The 14,902-nt window shown below is 32.4% G+C and overlaps 1 pseudogene; it reads left to right on the top strand.

Annotated features, from left to right (window-relative positions):
• Positions 1 to 247: 247 nt before the first annotated feature.
• LOC132061886 (serine carboxypeptidase-like 40) lies at positions 248 to 8,998 on the top strand (annotated as a pseudogene).
• Positions 8,999 to 14,902: the final 5,904 nt, after the last annotated feature.

The following is a 14,902-nucleotide window of genomic DNA, read 5'->3' as shown; positions in this document are numbered from 1 at the left end:
TCCTTGAATGTTAAGGGGTAAAGTGAAATTAACTCTTATTTATAAGTAACCTGATTGTGAAAATCCTTTAGGATAAACATCATATGCTGCAAAGTAGGATTTTCTAATATAGAGTATCTATCTTGGTTGTTTCTTTAGTTGAGATTTCCATACATATGAAATGATATAAAAATCCAATAAAAGCTCCTCTCTTTTACACTTCTCAAAAAAGTTTTTGGAAGAGAAACAAACAATTATATTACTTTTGATGGAGACATTCAAGTCCACCACTTCACTTCTTTTATTGGTCACTCTCTTTCTTTCAACCATTGTGTATCAAATCAATGGAGGAGGCATCAAGACACAAAGTGAAGCCCTTGGCCAACTTTACAAGGCTAAGTTGAATCAAAATTCCTATATTGATAAAAATCATTTTGATGCATCAAAACTTGATGATCTCCTATGTTTAGACATTGCATCTGATAAAAAAACTGTGGTTTCTGATCAAGAGGGTTTGAAAGAAAATGACAAGATCCAGAAACTTCCTGGCCAACCTCCAGTAAAGTTTGAGCAATATGGTGGATATGTTACAGTTGATGAATCTGCTGGTAGAGCTTTCTATTATTACTTTGTAGAAACTCAACGTTCGAAGGAATCTTTGCCTCTTCTTCTTTGGCTTAATGGAGGTAATTTATCTAAACAATTTAGTATATACCATAATATATACGAGTGAATTACGTAAATGGTCATCCAATTGTAACCAATTTTCTACCAAAGTTACTTATGTTTATTTTGTATTAATAAAGTCACTAAAGTTAGAGTAGTTTATCTATATATTTATTACAACCAAAAAAGCTAAAGAAATAATTACATAAACCCCCCTTCAAGTTTTATTTCATTTAACTTACTTCGGTTACGCTTACCTCTCTTGTTTTGATTTTTTAAATAATATTTTCAACCTAATTATTATTAATGTAAGAAAATATAATTTAACTAATTTATTCTTTGTGATATATCTTTTTGTTTAATTAGTTTTATAAACATCCTTTTTTTTTTTAAGAAATAAATATATTTCCTTATCCATTGTTATTCACGTGACATATATATCTAGATTTTTTTTTCTTTTTTTGTCTTGACATAGCTAGATTAAGAATATTATTTAACAATGAGATTGTTTTTTTGAATTTCTGAATTTGGAATCTCAATTATGTAAATATGAAATAATTTCCATCAAATTAATCTTTCCAACCAATAGTTGTCTGATGATCATTGTTGGGTAAGCCCCATTTTCTTGTGGTGTATCAAATAGTGGGAACCAACCTCCGGTCGCGAAAATTATTTCATCTTCCACTTACTTAGATTAGATTACCTCAACTCTTGAATGAATTTTATGATCACTGTATTCTAAAACATATAGTGAGCATGATAGGAATGTTGTTAAAAACAGATATCTGCATTTCTTCTACATTGAGAGGTAGATATATACTTGTATTTGTGTTGAAGTATTTATAACTAAATCCAGTTAAATTTCATGTCCAACAAGTTACAAATTTAATTAAACAAAAGAATAAATCATAAAGGGGAAATTAGTTAAATCATATCTTTTATATATTAATAATAAATAGGTTAAAAAATTATTATAAAAAAATAAAATAAGAGAGGTTAGCATAACGAGGTAAGTTAAAAAAAAAAAACTTGAGAGGAGATTTATGTAATTATTTCTTGAAAAAATATTTACAAAATTAATTAAACAAAATATACATCATCAAGGACAAACTAGTTAATTCATATTTTTGTATATTAATAATAATTAGGTTAAAAACTATTACAAAAAAGTAAAATAAGGCCGATAAATTATCCACAAAGGAGATAAGTTTAAAAAATCAAACTTGAGGGGAGGTTTATGTAATTATTTCTTTGATTTTTTTATTTTTTTTATTTTTTTGTTATAATGACTTTGTAGACAAACCACTCTAACTTGAGTGAATTTGTGTTGGTACAAAACAAACATAAGTGACTTTAATATAAAATTTCCCATAATTGGATGACTATTTAAGTAATTCATTCTAATATATATTAATAGTGTGAATTCTTCTACATTATCACTAAAATTTAACTCGTTGTAGAATGTTAATTATACTATTATCAATTACTGTATAATAGGGTATAAGTTTATGCTCCCTCTGTTTCAATTTACGTGAACCTATTACTATTTGGGGAGTCTTCAAGGTGGTTCTTTGGCTACGTTTTCCTTACATTTTTTCTAAATTATTTGAATTAAAAATTCTCATGACTTATAGTACTTTTTATGTAGTTTCTAAATATATAAATTTTATTTTTATAAACTTGAAAAATCTATGTCAAAATTTAAGGTCAAATTTATAAAGTTTGACCTTCGTACTCCGAAAAGGTTCACATAAATTGAAATAGAGTGAGTTTTAATTACTCAATTACTGCATAATACTTAAACTCCTAATTTAAGACTCTAGTTTGAAGTTATTACTTACGTAGCAATAATGTTACAACCACCCCCCCCCCCCCCCCCCCCCCCCCCACCAAAAATCTTTTAGTTTAAGTTTTATGCTTACTTAATCAGGTCATTTATAAAGTAATTATTGATAAATTCTTATGATATACATTGATTAGTTGCCAGAAATAAATTGTCACTAACTTACTATCATAATTTAAATTACACTGAATGTGAACATAACTATTTGTATTATTATTGTATATAACTTAAATACAATCCTTCTTTTTGTTTCCATTTTGGACAATGGGTTTATTGTTTTATTTTCTTATTTGGCCCTGTTATTCTGTTTTCAACAGGTCCAGGATGTTCTTCTCTTGCATACGGAGCCTTTCAAGAACTTGGGCCATTTAGAGTAAACAGTGATGGAAAAACACTTCACAAAAATGATTTCGCATGGAACCATGGTAAATTTCAAAAATTACTTTCCTTTTCATCCAACTAGATAGTTAAGTAGTACTAATTATTATCTCTCTAACTAGTACTAATTTCTTTTTCTTTTGATCAAATATATTAGCTGCCAATGTGTTGTTCGTGGAGTCTCCAGCTGGTGTAGGATTTTTTCCTACTCCAACACATCCACTGATGTTAAAATTGGAGGAGATAAAAAAACAGCTCATGATAATTACCAATTCTTAATAAATTGGCTTGAAAGATTTCCAGAATACAAGGATAGAGATTTTTACATATCTGGAGAGAGCTATGCTGGGCATTATGTACCTCAATTGGCGCATACAATTCTATATCACAACAAAAAGGCCAACAAGAATATCATCAATCTTAAAGGAATTTTGGTAAGTCTTTTCTTCACAAATTTATTCCCTTTTTTTTCAGTTTTTTTTTGTTAATTCAGTCAGTTTTGGTTTAAGAAGTTAAATCTTCAATTTTTCAGTTCAATTTTTGGTTTTGTAAAAATTAAATTCTGTTAAATCGAAAATCGAAATTCTTCAAACCGAAAAATTCTAATTCCCCAGATTTTTCGAAAGTTGAAGATCAATCAAGTAACAGTTAATCAACAAGTAAATGTTGATTGACCAACTCTCAGTAAAGATTGATTGTCATGATCATGTGGTGTATTACTCTTGCATGCATACTAGCTAACAGTAACATTGTCACTTCCTCATGAATTCAAACAAATTCTATATAAGAAAATATATATATGAGATATGTTAGATTTCTCATCTTTAGTGTAATTTCTTATTTAATAAGCTACCTTAGAAAATTTACAAAGGACCTTCACATTTACTTCAAACAATATGTAACAAGTACATTTGTTAACTTTTCACTAGTTTAAAACAAAGTTGAGTGACTATGATGGACAATTATCATAAGTTGAATGACCATTCAAACCACTAACACGAGACTTACAGGACCGAAAGATAATAAATTTTAATTTCTAGATGTGGATCTGACAAAAACATTTGTTTTTTTCCACTGAACATGGAGTAATAATTGTTGAAACATTAGAAAGAATCAAAAGAGTATGGAAGTTTCAAGGATGAGGCCAATTGATCATGTTATAGAATTAAGAGCACGTGGTTAAGCCTACTTCAATTATTCCGCATGTTGCCATATATATTTTTTCTTAGAAACAACGGAAAAGGGCCAAAATTACCCTTGAACTTTGAAAAATATAAATCATTCATACCTTCCGTTATCTTTAGGCCAATTATCTTACGTTATCTTGTCATGGGGTCAATTATCTGTCTAATCTGCCACGTGGCATCATCCTAGCCCTTCAAAATTATTTTACTCTCAAATAATTTTTTACTCACTAAAATAACTCAATCCGACCCGAATTTTTTTTCCAGCAAAAATAATACGGATAATTTTTCCAAAAAAAATATAAAAATAATTCCGTATTATTTTTGCTGAAAAAAAAATTCGGGTCGGATTGAGTTATTTTAGTGAGTAAAAAATTATTTGAGGGTAAAATAATTTTGAAGGGCTAGGATGATGACGGCAAGAATAGGCAGATGTAGGGTATAATTGACCCCAATAGACCGTAAGGGTATAATTGGCCCTAAAGTAAGGGTATGGATTAACTATTTTTCAAAGTTAGTGTAATTTTGGCCCTTTTCCGTAGAAACAATGAACAAGTTAGTATCACATGAAACAGGCTCCACAATTAGTTTATCCATTAATAGTCATTTTGTCTGAAAAAAAAAGCACATATATATAATTAATTAGGTAATTGATTACATAACATATTCTGAATATCGTAAGCTCCGTTTGGTTGATATGAGATTCAAGATACAAAATTCACTATTTTTGTCTCAACTTAGGATTAAGCTAATTTTGATTGTTAGACTGCTTAATGTGCGTACTAAGGAAACAAATAAGATGAAACTATAGTGCAAGCTAGGAATTATCATAAGCTAGTTAATTCCATGTTACATTTTATATCTAGAAAGAAAAAAGTAGCTGTCAAAGACAGATGGATCAAATATATTAGTTTTATAAAGTGATAATGAAGCATGAATGACACGAATATATCTTTTTTCAAAATGTTTAGATACTGAAAGTATGGAGCTAGTTATCACTTCTTGTTCTCAAAATGTTGTAGTGTCATAAATGTCGGGAAAAAGGTCAATTGGATGTAATGTACTCCCTGCGTTCACTTTTATTTGTACATTTTTAACTTTGTCGTCCCTTAAGAATTAATACATGAAATATATATTTACCATAATACACATACATGAAGTATATATTTATCATAATATCCATATTAATTGTTGTATAGTCTCAAAATACTTGGAGAATGATTTGAAATTAAGTAATTAATGTTAAGGGTAAAATAAGAAAAAGGAATTTGTCTTTTCTTAATATGTTAAAGTGGACAAGTAAAAGTGAAAATTTATATTTAGTATAGTGGACAAGAAAAAGTGAACAGAGGGAATATATGTTTCTGTAAATCTTGTTGGACGTCGTATTTTCAGAAGCCACGTTTAGTATATAAATTAATTAAAATAAAAGCAATTAATTATGTTTCCATTGTTACTCGGAGTAAATTGCACTAAATATCTATCTATATAGCTAGGGTGACTAAGGCTGCATTTGTTTTTATTAAGATTAAGATGTCTGAATCTGAATGTAAATCTGAATATTAAGATATTGCATTAACATATGAATACTGAACAATTAAAACTGTTTGTTTTCTCAACATTTGAATAAGTATAATTTATCTTTATTTTTTAATTATAAAAAATGTTATTAAACATTATATCAACAAATTATTTTAGAAAACATCAATATAACAGTAGATCAAACTTTATTAAAAGATAAAATTAATATATAAATGAACATTTTATATTAGATAAGAAATTGACGTATAAAAATACTACATATATTCAAGAAAGATCTAATTGAAGAGCTCCACCAATTGAGTGCATCTTTGGATTCTCTGTCCATCTAGTCCCCTTCCCCTTTCTTCCCCAACCCCCCTCTTATGTGATGGGTTCACACATAGACCTACCCGTTAGAATTTCTACGGAAAAAAGAAGAAGAAAACTTTTCATCCAAATTTGCCATGAAATAAGAGAACAAATAGGAGCAAAGAATAAGAGATTCAAAATCATTGAAGGTTAAGGATCACAATTTGTCATGATTTTCATTGTAATTGGTGTTAGACACAAATGGGTTTCCAACGTTTCATGGTATTTTTAACCTTCAATGGCAACCCATCTCTTTAGTAGAAGAACAGATGGAATAGATCAAAAGTTTCACTACAAGATTAGATGGAAGAGATCGAAACTTTCGAGTTCGACGTTTAACTTTTAAAGCATCAATTTGATGAAGAAAAGAGCTTGTGCTTGAGGTCTAAACAATTTTAAGACTTCTTCCCAGATCTGAGTGAATCAAATGTCTTTAGACCCAATAAGTGATAAAAAGAAAAAAATTAAAAAAATAAATACACACTTAATGGGATTCTAATTGAAACCCATTAGGTGAAAACAAATGAGGCCTAAATTATGAATAAGGAGTATATCATTTCTATTTTGAAACCAAACACTTACATCATCAATATCCTGCACAAATGTAATCAAATACTCTCTCCCCCATTAAGTAAATAATAATTTCAAAATATATACTATTGTCATGATTTGGACGTTTAACTTAATTGATTCTAATAAAACGCATGCATGATATATGATCTGATTGCAGATTGGAAATGCAGTGATTAATGATGAGACGGATGCAAGAGGAGCGTACGAGTATTATGCAAGTCATGCCCTAATCTCTGATGAAGTTGAAGCTGAAATCCAGAAGCAATGCAAGTTCACAAGCAGTATAGAATCAGAGGAGTGCGTGGCTGCACAAGATATAGCACAGCATGATATGCCCCTTAATATCTACAACATATATGCTCCACTCTGCCACAATACCAACCTTACTGCCAAACCCAACAAGCCTTCTGTAAGTCATAATTTTCAACTTATATTAATTCGCTAACGGTGTGTGAAGAATTTCTACTTAGTCTCTTATATATATACATGTATATATGCAGTCAGTGATCGATCCATGTAGTGACTACTACACGATTGCCTACATGAATAGGCCTGATGTTCAGAAGGCTCTCCATGCCAATACTACCAACATTCAATATGCTACTTGGCAGCCATGCAGGTATTTTCAGATCATTTTAGCCATTATTATTCTTTTATTTATTATGCTCCTTTAATGCTAGAAAATAGTACTAGTAGTACTATTTAACGTTTTCTATTACATGCTAATTTTTTTTGCAGTCGTCTCCTAACAAATTGGACAGACAGCCCATCAACCATTATTCCTCTTCTGATAGAGCTTATGGCAAGTGATATTCGAGTGTGGATATTCAGGTGACCATCTTATGCCCCACTCATCATTTTCTTTTATTTGGCATCTTTTTAACCCTTTCACGTTCACATTATCTCATTTTATGTTTGAGCAGATTAAAATATCCTATTATCTATTAGTGACTTTATATTAATATTACTTGAATGACCTTAGAATAATTATATTCTAACGGAAATTAATATTTTAAATTGTACTCGTAAGTAACAGTTTTTTTTTTTTTAAAAAAAGCTAACAATATGCTTTCTCCTTTTATCTATTCTTATTTACTCTGGTTCTCCTATTATAACTTAAATGGTGGATTTGAGGTTATTATGCAAGAATTTTGAAAAACGAGGAGATTGGGAGGTTTTATATATGTAATTTCTGCAATTGCAATAATGTTATTTTTACTTAATGTAGCATTTTGGTCCCTCAATTGGTAAAATTTAAGTTGATCCTTATGAGATAAGACTCAAAACATATTTTATTTTAACATTCACATAATTAAAATTTACATTGTTTATCCCTTTATGTAGAAACTATGTTAGTATATTTTAACTATTCTTGTAGCTATGTTATCGTCTAGCACGGGGTACCAATAACATAACACATGGGGTAACTACGTTATGTGATATTTAATAATCATAGCAAATTTTTGAGCATTTGCAAGCAAAAGAATCAAATTGCATATTTTAATGTAGGTTTAATGTGCTTTGGTGTTAAGGAGTCTCACATCGAATAAAAAAGGAATGAGTGGTCTCCTTATATGGACTTTGGCAATTTTCCCCTCATGAGCTAGCTTTTGGGGTTGAGTTAGGCCAAAAATCTATTTATTTACATGGTATCAGAGCAACACCCATCTCAATCCACATTTCTGATGTTGGACCCCCGTATTAAATTGTCCACGCACCACATGTCCAGTCATGGGCCTGAGGTGGGGTGTGAAAGTGTCCCATATCGGCCAATTAAGGGATGAGTGGTCTCTTTATATGGATTTGGATAATTCTCTCCTCTCATGAGATAGCTTTTGAGGTTGAGTTAGGCTCAAGATCCATTTCTTTAGACAGTCGATTGATGGTAATTTAGATCGTTGTTGTAACCTCCTTGGTTTAGAATAATTAGGGGAATTGTTATACCAATTTGCTTACATAAAAACAATTTTTTCCTTCAAAAAAGAGGTTTTATTGAGTTTAAGTTTTTGAACTTTGTTATATTTCTAAAATGCAGCGGTGACACTGATGGAAGGGTACCTGTTACTTCAACCAAAAAAATCTATTAAGATAATGAATCTACCTATCAAAACTCCGTGGCATCCCTGGTTCCTCAACGGAGAGGTAATCATATTATGAGCCGCTAAAAATTTCCAATTTATTGTATAGTGGCGTAAAACATTGTAGTATTTCAATTAGTAATTATTAGAACAATATTTCAATCTTATTTAATTTTCAAGTTTTGAATTGACTTTGTATTTGTTTTGTTGCGTTGTATTTTTTTTTTTTTTTTTTAAATAACTAGGTTGGTGGATATACACAAGTATATAAAGGAGACATGACATTTGTCACAGTAAGAGGGGCAGGACATCAAGTACCAAGCTATGAGGCAACTAGAGCCCTTTTACTTATCATGCATTTTCTTGCTGGAACTGACCTCCCCAATTCAAAAAGACCTAATTATTAATAGAGGACTAGCTAGTGGTCTTGTTTAACGATCCTTTATTCATTTCATGCAATTGCTTGTTTAGGTTGCAGTAATAACTTCTTCCCTTTTTCTTTATTAGATTAATTACATCTTGATTTGCTCTTTCTCACAAATATTTGTGATGTTGTACAATATGTTTTATGGAGAGAGCTTTCAGTTTCTTATGAGACAGAAAAAGGGAGAGTTTAAAGAAACAGTGACTAATTAACAAAGGCAACAAAGATTACGTGGCTTCTTTTTATTTATCTAAGCCTTAATTAATTTATCGATTTGATATTCGCGCTGATAAGTAAAATCAAGTAGTTAATAATTTGAGGTGCGTGAAAGCTGACACAAACACTATTATTATCCAAAACAAAATAATTGTTACACTACTGTTTGGATTTCGTTTTAACTAAAATGAGGGAAATTAATATTTCATATTCTACGACCGCATAATTATATATTTGTCACCAAACGTCACAATTGATTGTTTTCTGGAGAATTTGGCATAAAAATACTAACAGGGTGAATAATTGCCATAAAATTGCCATATTTTCTATTATTGGCAAGATCAACCTCACATCACATTGATATTTTTAATCCAAAACTTGGCAATTCATAACCAAGTGAAAAAAAAAGGAGAGAGAAGTGTATACTCCTCCCAATTTGGTTCATCAGTGACGTCGCTCTCTTCATCATCATCATTATCATATATCTCTCTCTCTCATCCAGTCCTAGTACATTAGCAACATTTTAGACTTCAAACATAATTAATTAATTAAACACATCTCTCTCAACTTAGAGAGTACAAGAACGTATCATTCTTTCACCATCCCCACTCGTACAGGATGATACATCATTAATGAGAAGGAACTTCAAAAATTTGAAAACTCCATTATGAGGGTTTGAAATTTGAAATCCGAAAAAGTATTGTTAAATGGAATGAGTGTTGTTGTAACAGTTTGGAAACGTCTTTGGGAATCTAAATATGAAATTAGAGCTCACTTGGAGATGTTTTGATGTGCTTGGTGTATTTTGGTGGTTACGTGGGTTTATATTTGTGTTTATCTACATGAATATCCAGTCTATTCACATGTATAGAAGTGTATATCCCCTTGTATATTAGGGCATCTCATATCACGTATAAATTTGCATATCCATGCATCTCAACATGTATATCTTTGCATATCCATGAAAATCTATGTGTAATATACATTGACATATATAATAACAATACGATATGCACATGCATGTTGTAGGTTTGTCTTTGCAAATGTAGCAGTGACATACATGGTTATACACTAATATATAGGGATATACATGAAATTGTTTGAGTTCATGAAATTGAATGCTTGGTAAATTTGTGAGACTTTGTTTTGGAGGAATTCGGATTTTAGAAAGGCACAAGAGTGATATTAAGAGTTGAATATTCAAATATTTCTATGTTTTGTTCGTTTGATAGGATTTGGCAACCCATTGTCTCTTTTCTTTTTTGTTTTTTTTTTGTTTTTTTTTGTTTGGACAAGAGTTGCTAAGCTTTTCTTACAATCTTGCATTGGATACCTTTCATTTTGAGCCGAGGGTCTGTCAGAAACAGTCTCTCTACCTCACAATGGTAGGACTAAGGTTTGCATACATCCTACCCTCTCCAGACCTCACTTGTGGATTACACTGGGTATGTTGTTGTTATTGTAGTTGCCAAGCCTAATCTTTTCCCAAATCTTGTTAGTATTTGTATCATATCTCTATTTTGAGTTCATTCACTTCGTATTGACAAATCTAGGCCCAGAAGTCGATCAGATGTAATAATTTTTTTGCCCTTTAAAAGAATTCTCCTTTGTATGATTTTGTATAAAGGAATCCCACTACACGTTTAAGCCTTGTTGCACTAAGAAGTTAAGGGGATTAAACACGAAAGTCTAACTCAAGATGCGATATTGATTTGCAGGGAGATTTTAAGATTATGAATAATGAAGGCCCGAGGGAATGCCGCGCCACCGGTAAGCTTTGGCTGAAACTTTGTGTACTTATGTATGTATATCTAGGAAATATTATAATTAGAGCAAGTGCCATTAGTAGTAACAAATGAGGTAAAGGTGCGAATGGCAAATGGTTAAGTTTTTCCCAGTTGATGGGAGTTCGAATACCACTGCCAATAGGTAATTATTTTTGCTTGTTGAAACTATACAAATATATATATATATATATGCACACACGTCATGGCTCGTGCTAGGTTCGGGCCCAATATATGGTGATTATCTCGTCAAACGTTTGTATGCGTAATATTTGTACAATATGTGCATAATGGGCCAGTTTTATGTACAGTAAGCACAACTTGGACAAAAATACACTCTTAAGTTTCTCGTGATATGTAGCAAGTACATCAGACAGAACAACAGACATTGCCAACAGTGGTACATTGGTGTGTAAGGCTAATCATCTTCTGCTTCATATGTTTCATCTGGCCCGGAAACTTCAGCAATGCATATCCTTTCCTGGCAAAGCAAAATATATTGCTTCATCTAGCTTTTTAGAACATGTTGATCACACCGATAGATGTAAAAGGAAAAAAGAAAATTAGATTTACAAATATTTTTGGAAGCACAAATAAAATGTTGCAATTACTTAAATGCTAATATGAAGATTGAGGAGTGAAAGACATATCAGCTTGAAGAGACATAAGGGATGGTTGTGCAGTAAATAGTCGGTTAAACAAATCTATTGCAAAATATATTCAACTGTTTAACCTGAGGATTGTCCTTAAAACGTTATATGGTAAACATATGAAAATTTTGACACAGCTTTCGTTCAAAATTTCGTAAAGGACGGGAGGAGGGAGCTGAACAAAACCGAGGGGTGGGGGTAGGTGGTAGTGAGACATTACCATTCTTCTCAAAAGAGAAATTTCTTTCTAGTAGCAAAACATCCCAAGATGGGTGCCTCCTGCAGTTGAAAATATAAATTAGGAGAAAAAAGAAGACAATTAGCTAGGAGAGCTATGGAAAATGGAAGCAACAGAAGATACAACGTTTAGAAACATAGAACAAACAATACAAATTTTCGTTCCTTCTCTCCATGTTCAATCACATTGGTGAATATATGTATTGGAGGCTAGACAAATTGGCACTATCGTTGGAACAATGTATTAATAGTCTAGCGGTTTCTTTTGCTGTCTTTTTTTTCTTTGTTTTAGTTTCTGTTGCTTACATTCTCTAATACAACTTCATTAGATGGAGGACTAATATAACTTTGAAGCTGCAAAAAACATGCAACTTATGTGTCCATGATGTCCTAGAGCTCAAACATAAGTAGGTAATAACAACTGAGATCTAGTAATGCTCTCTGGCTATATGAAATTTAAGAATTCACTAAAGACAATACTTCACTATTCGCAAGTAAAATAATTGAGTCAAATGTAGCCGTTAAATTGTAACACCTCGTACATTCGGGCTAAGATTTGACTCGTAAGACGGGGGTCTAATGAAGCTAATATGAGTAGTGTAGAACGGTGTTTGAAACCACTCAAGACATAAGAAGTGTCCTTGGGCAAAGTAAAGTCGGAAGCTACCCAACGGAGCGTGTTTCAAGTGAGTTTGCACCAAGTCTCACTTAAAATGAGTATACGGAAAATTCTGTATGGAATTTGGGAAACCTTCCTTCTTGAAAGTTGTAGATCTTTGAAATATCTTTCCAACGGTATATTATGGAGGTAAGACGGACATCTGTACAAAAGGTTATGCCCATTTTACTAAAACAGTGTTTTGCAGATTTACGGCAGAATTTACGGGCCGTAAATTATTTACGGGTCGTAAAATTGGGCCTTAAAATTGTCCAAAAAATCCAGCAAACTGTTACGGATTTATGGCCCGTAAATCTGATTTACGGGCCGTAAAATGGGCCTAAAGTGAGAGTGTAATTTTAAAACTTCGTTTTAAGGATTTTTCACTTCATTCTTCACATCCCCAAGCCCTAGAACGACCATTCTCTCTTCTCCTCATCCTCATACATCAAGGTAAGTCCCTCCCATGTATTCCCAAGTGAATTTTAATGATTATACATGAATTCTAAGCGAAATCCTATGTTAACAACCTTGGGTTTTCAAGAAAACCCATCTCAAGGTTTAAGATTTTGGTATTCTTCTTCAAAGATTCAGACTTTTCTCAAGTTTTTAGAGTGATTAAGGTATGTAGGGCTTCTATCCATGTGTGCGAACATCTTTGTTCTTTCCCACACCACGTTCCTACATGATTATACAAGAGTTCACCAAAACAAGGGTTTTAGACATGTTCATGATAACCCTAAGTATATATATACCATGATGTACCATGTTTCTATACGTAGTTCGTTATTGTGTTCTTGATATTCCATTTTGGTTATTGAGAATTTGTCCGTAATCCATAAAAAAAAAAACCATCATTTGCATTCCATGGGTTCTTACATGCAAGTTATTAATTACTAAGTTTATTTTCATGAAACATTCTACATGTTTACACGTTTTCATGCAAGTATATTATATAACTACAACCATGTATAATGCAAGTCACGTTTTATGAAAAACCATGGGCTCAGATGCCACCTATATTATGTTCATACTTTGGGAGTTGCACAGATTACGGAGAAGGTTTTAATAGCCTGAAACTATGCTAGCCACTGTAGGATAAGGAACGCTCCGCCCATATTTAGGACGATTCCTTCATGCTTTATTGATTGGATCCTTTCATGCTATATTTATATCCTATACCCCTGGAAAGGTATGAGAGCTCTGCTGGTTAGGTTAGGTACCAGACTCCACCTACCCACGTGGTGATTCATGTTGTTGGTTATACTTATACGCTCCCCACTTAAAATGTTTTTACTCATGATTATATATATATATATGTATTCATGTTCATGACCAGGTTTCAGTTTCAGTTTTCATCATGTTATTTCATGTGCCATGTTTATTTCATTCAGTTGCTTTACATACCAGTATATTCAATGTGCTGACATCCCCTTTCTATTGCCCGGGGCTGGCATTTCACGATGCAGGTACGGATTTACCGGACGACGCATCTGCTCAGTAAGATATCCACGTATCAGCTTTTGGTGAGCCCCATCTTCTTCGGGGTTTAGTCATTTATCTATGTCCTATTAGTTATGCATTAAAGGTATGCTGGGGGCCTTGTCCCAGCAGTTATGTTTAGCAGACTCATGTTCATGTTAGAGGTTTCATAGACTAGTCAGTTATGTTATGTCAGATATTCGGAGTCGTTTAGCCATTTTGGCTCATTATTATTATGTTTATTCAGACTTATGATTTATGATCCCACGCTTTACTTAAATTATGCTTGTTCACTGGTTATTCCACATCAGTTCATGCCCATGTTGAGTCAGCAAGCCATGTGGTTCGCTCGGTCACATACAGCCAGACATCGGGTGCCGTGTTACGCCAAGGCCATGATTCGGGGCATGACAAAGCTTGGTATCAGAGCACTAGGTTCAAGTGTCTTAGGGAGTCTATGAAATCGTGTCCAGTGGGGTCACTTTTATATGTGTGAGGGCCCCACACATATAAACAGTTGACCACCAAGACATTCAGGATTGTCTCACTTCTTTCATACTCTAGATCATGCAGTTAGAGCAGTACTTTCAAGAATTCTCTAACTCGTGCAAATTACGTATTTCAGAATATGGCTCCGACAAGAAATTAAACAAAGAGGAACTCAACTACTATCATGACCTATTTTACTAGGACGTGCGGGCACCTATCTTTCCCACCGCGATAGGCGAACCCTTATCTCAATTTAACCAATTTAAGTAAAAGCGGAAGAAATCAATATAGAATAAGTCTCAAATCATCCATATAAGATAAATTGCGGAAATACTAAATACAACCCCATAGATCTGATCTGGTCATACAAG

This window comes from Lycium ferocissimum, chromosome 7, assembly GCF_029784015.1.
Source record: "Lycium ferocissimum isolate CSIRO_LF1 chromosome 7, AGI_CSIRO_Lferr_CH_V1, whole genome shotgun sequence".
Classification (NCBI taxonomy): Eukaryota; Viridiplantae; Streptophyta; class Magnoliopsida; order Solanales; family Solanaceae; genus Lycium; species Lycium ferocissimum.
Note: the sequence above shows the minus strand (reverse complement) of the source record. Positions and strands in the feature narration are given on the sequence as shown.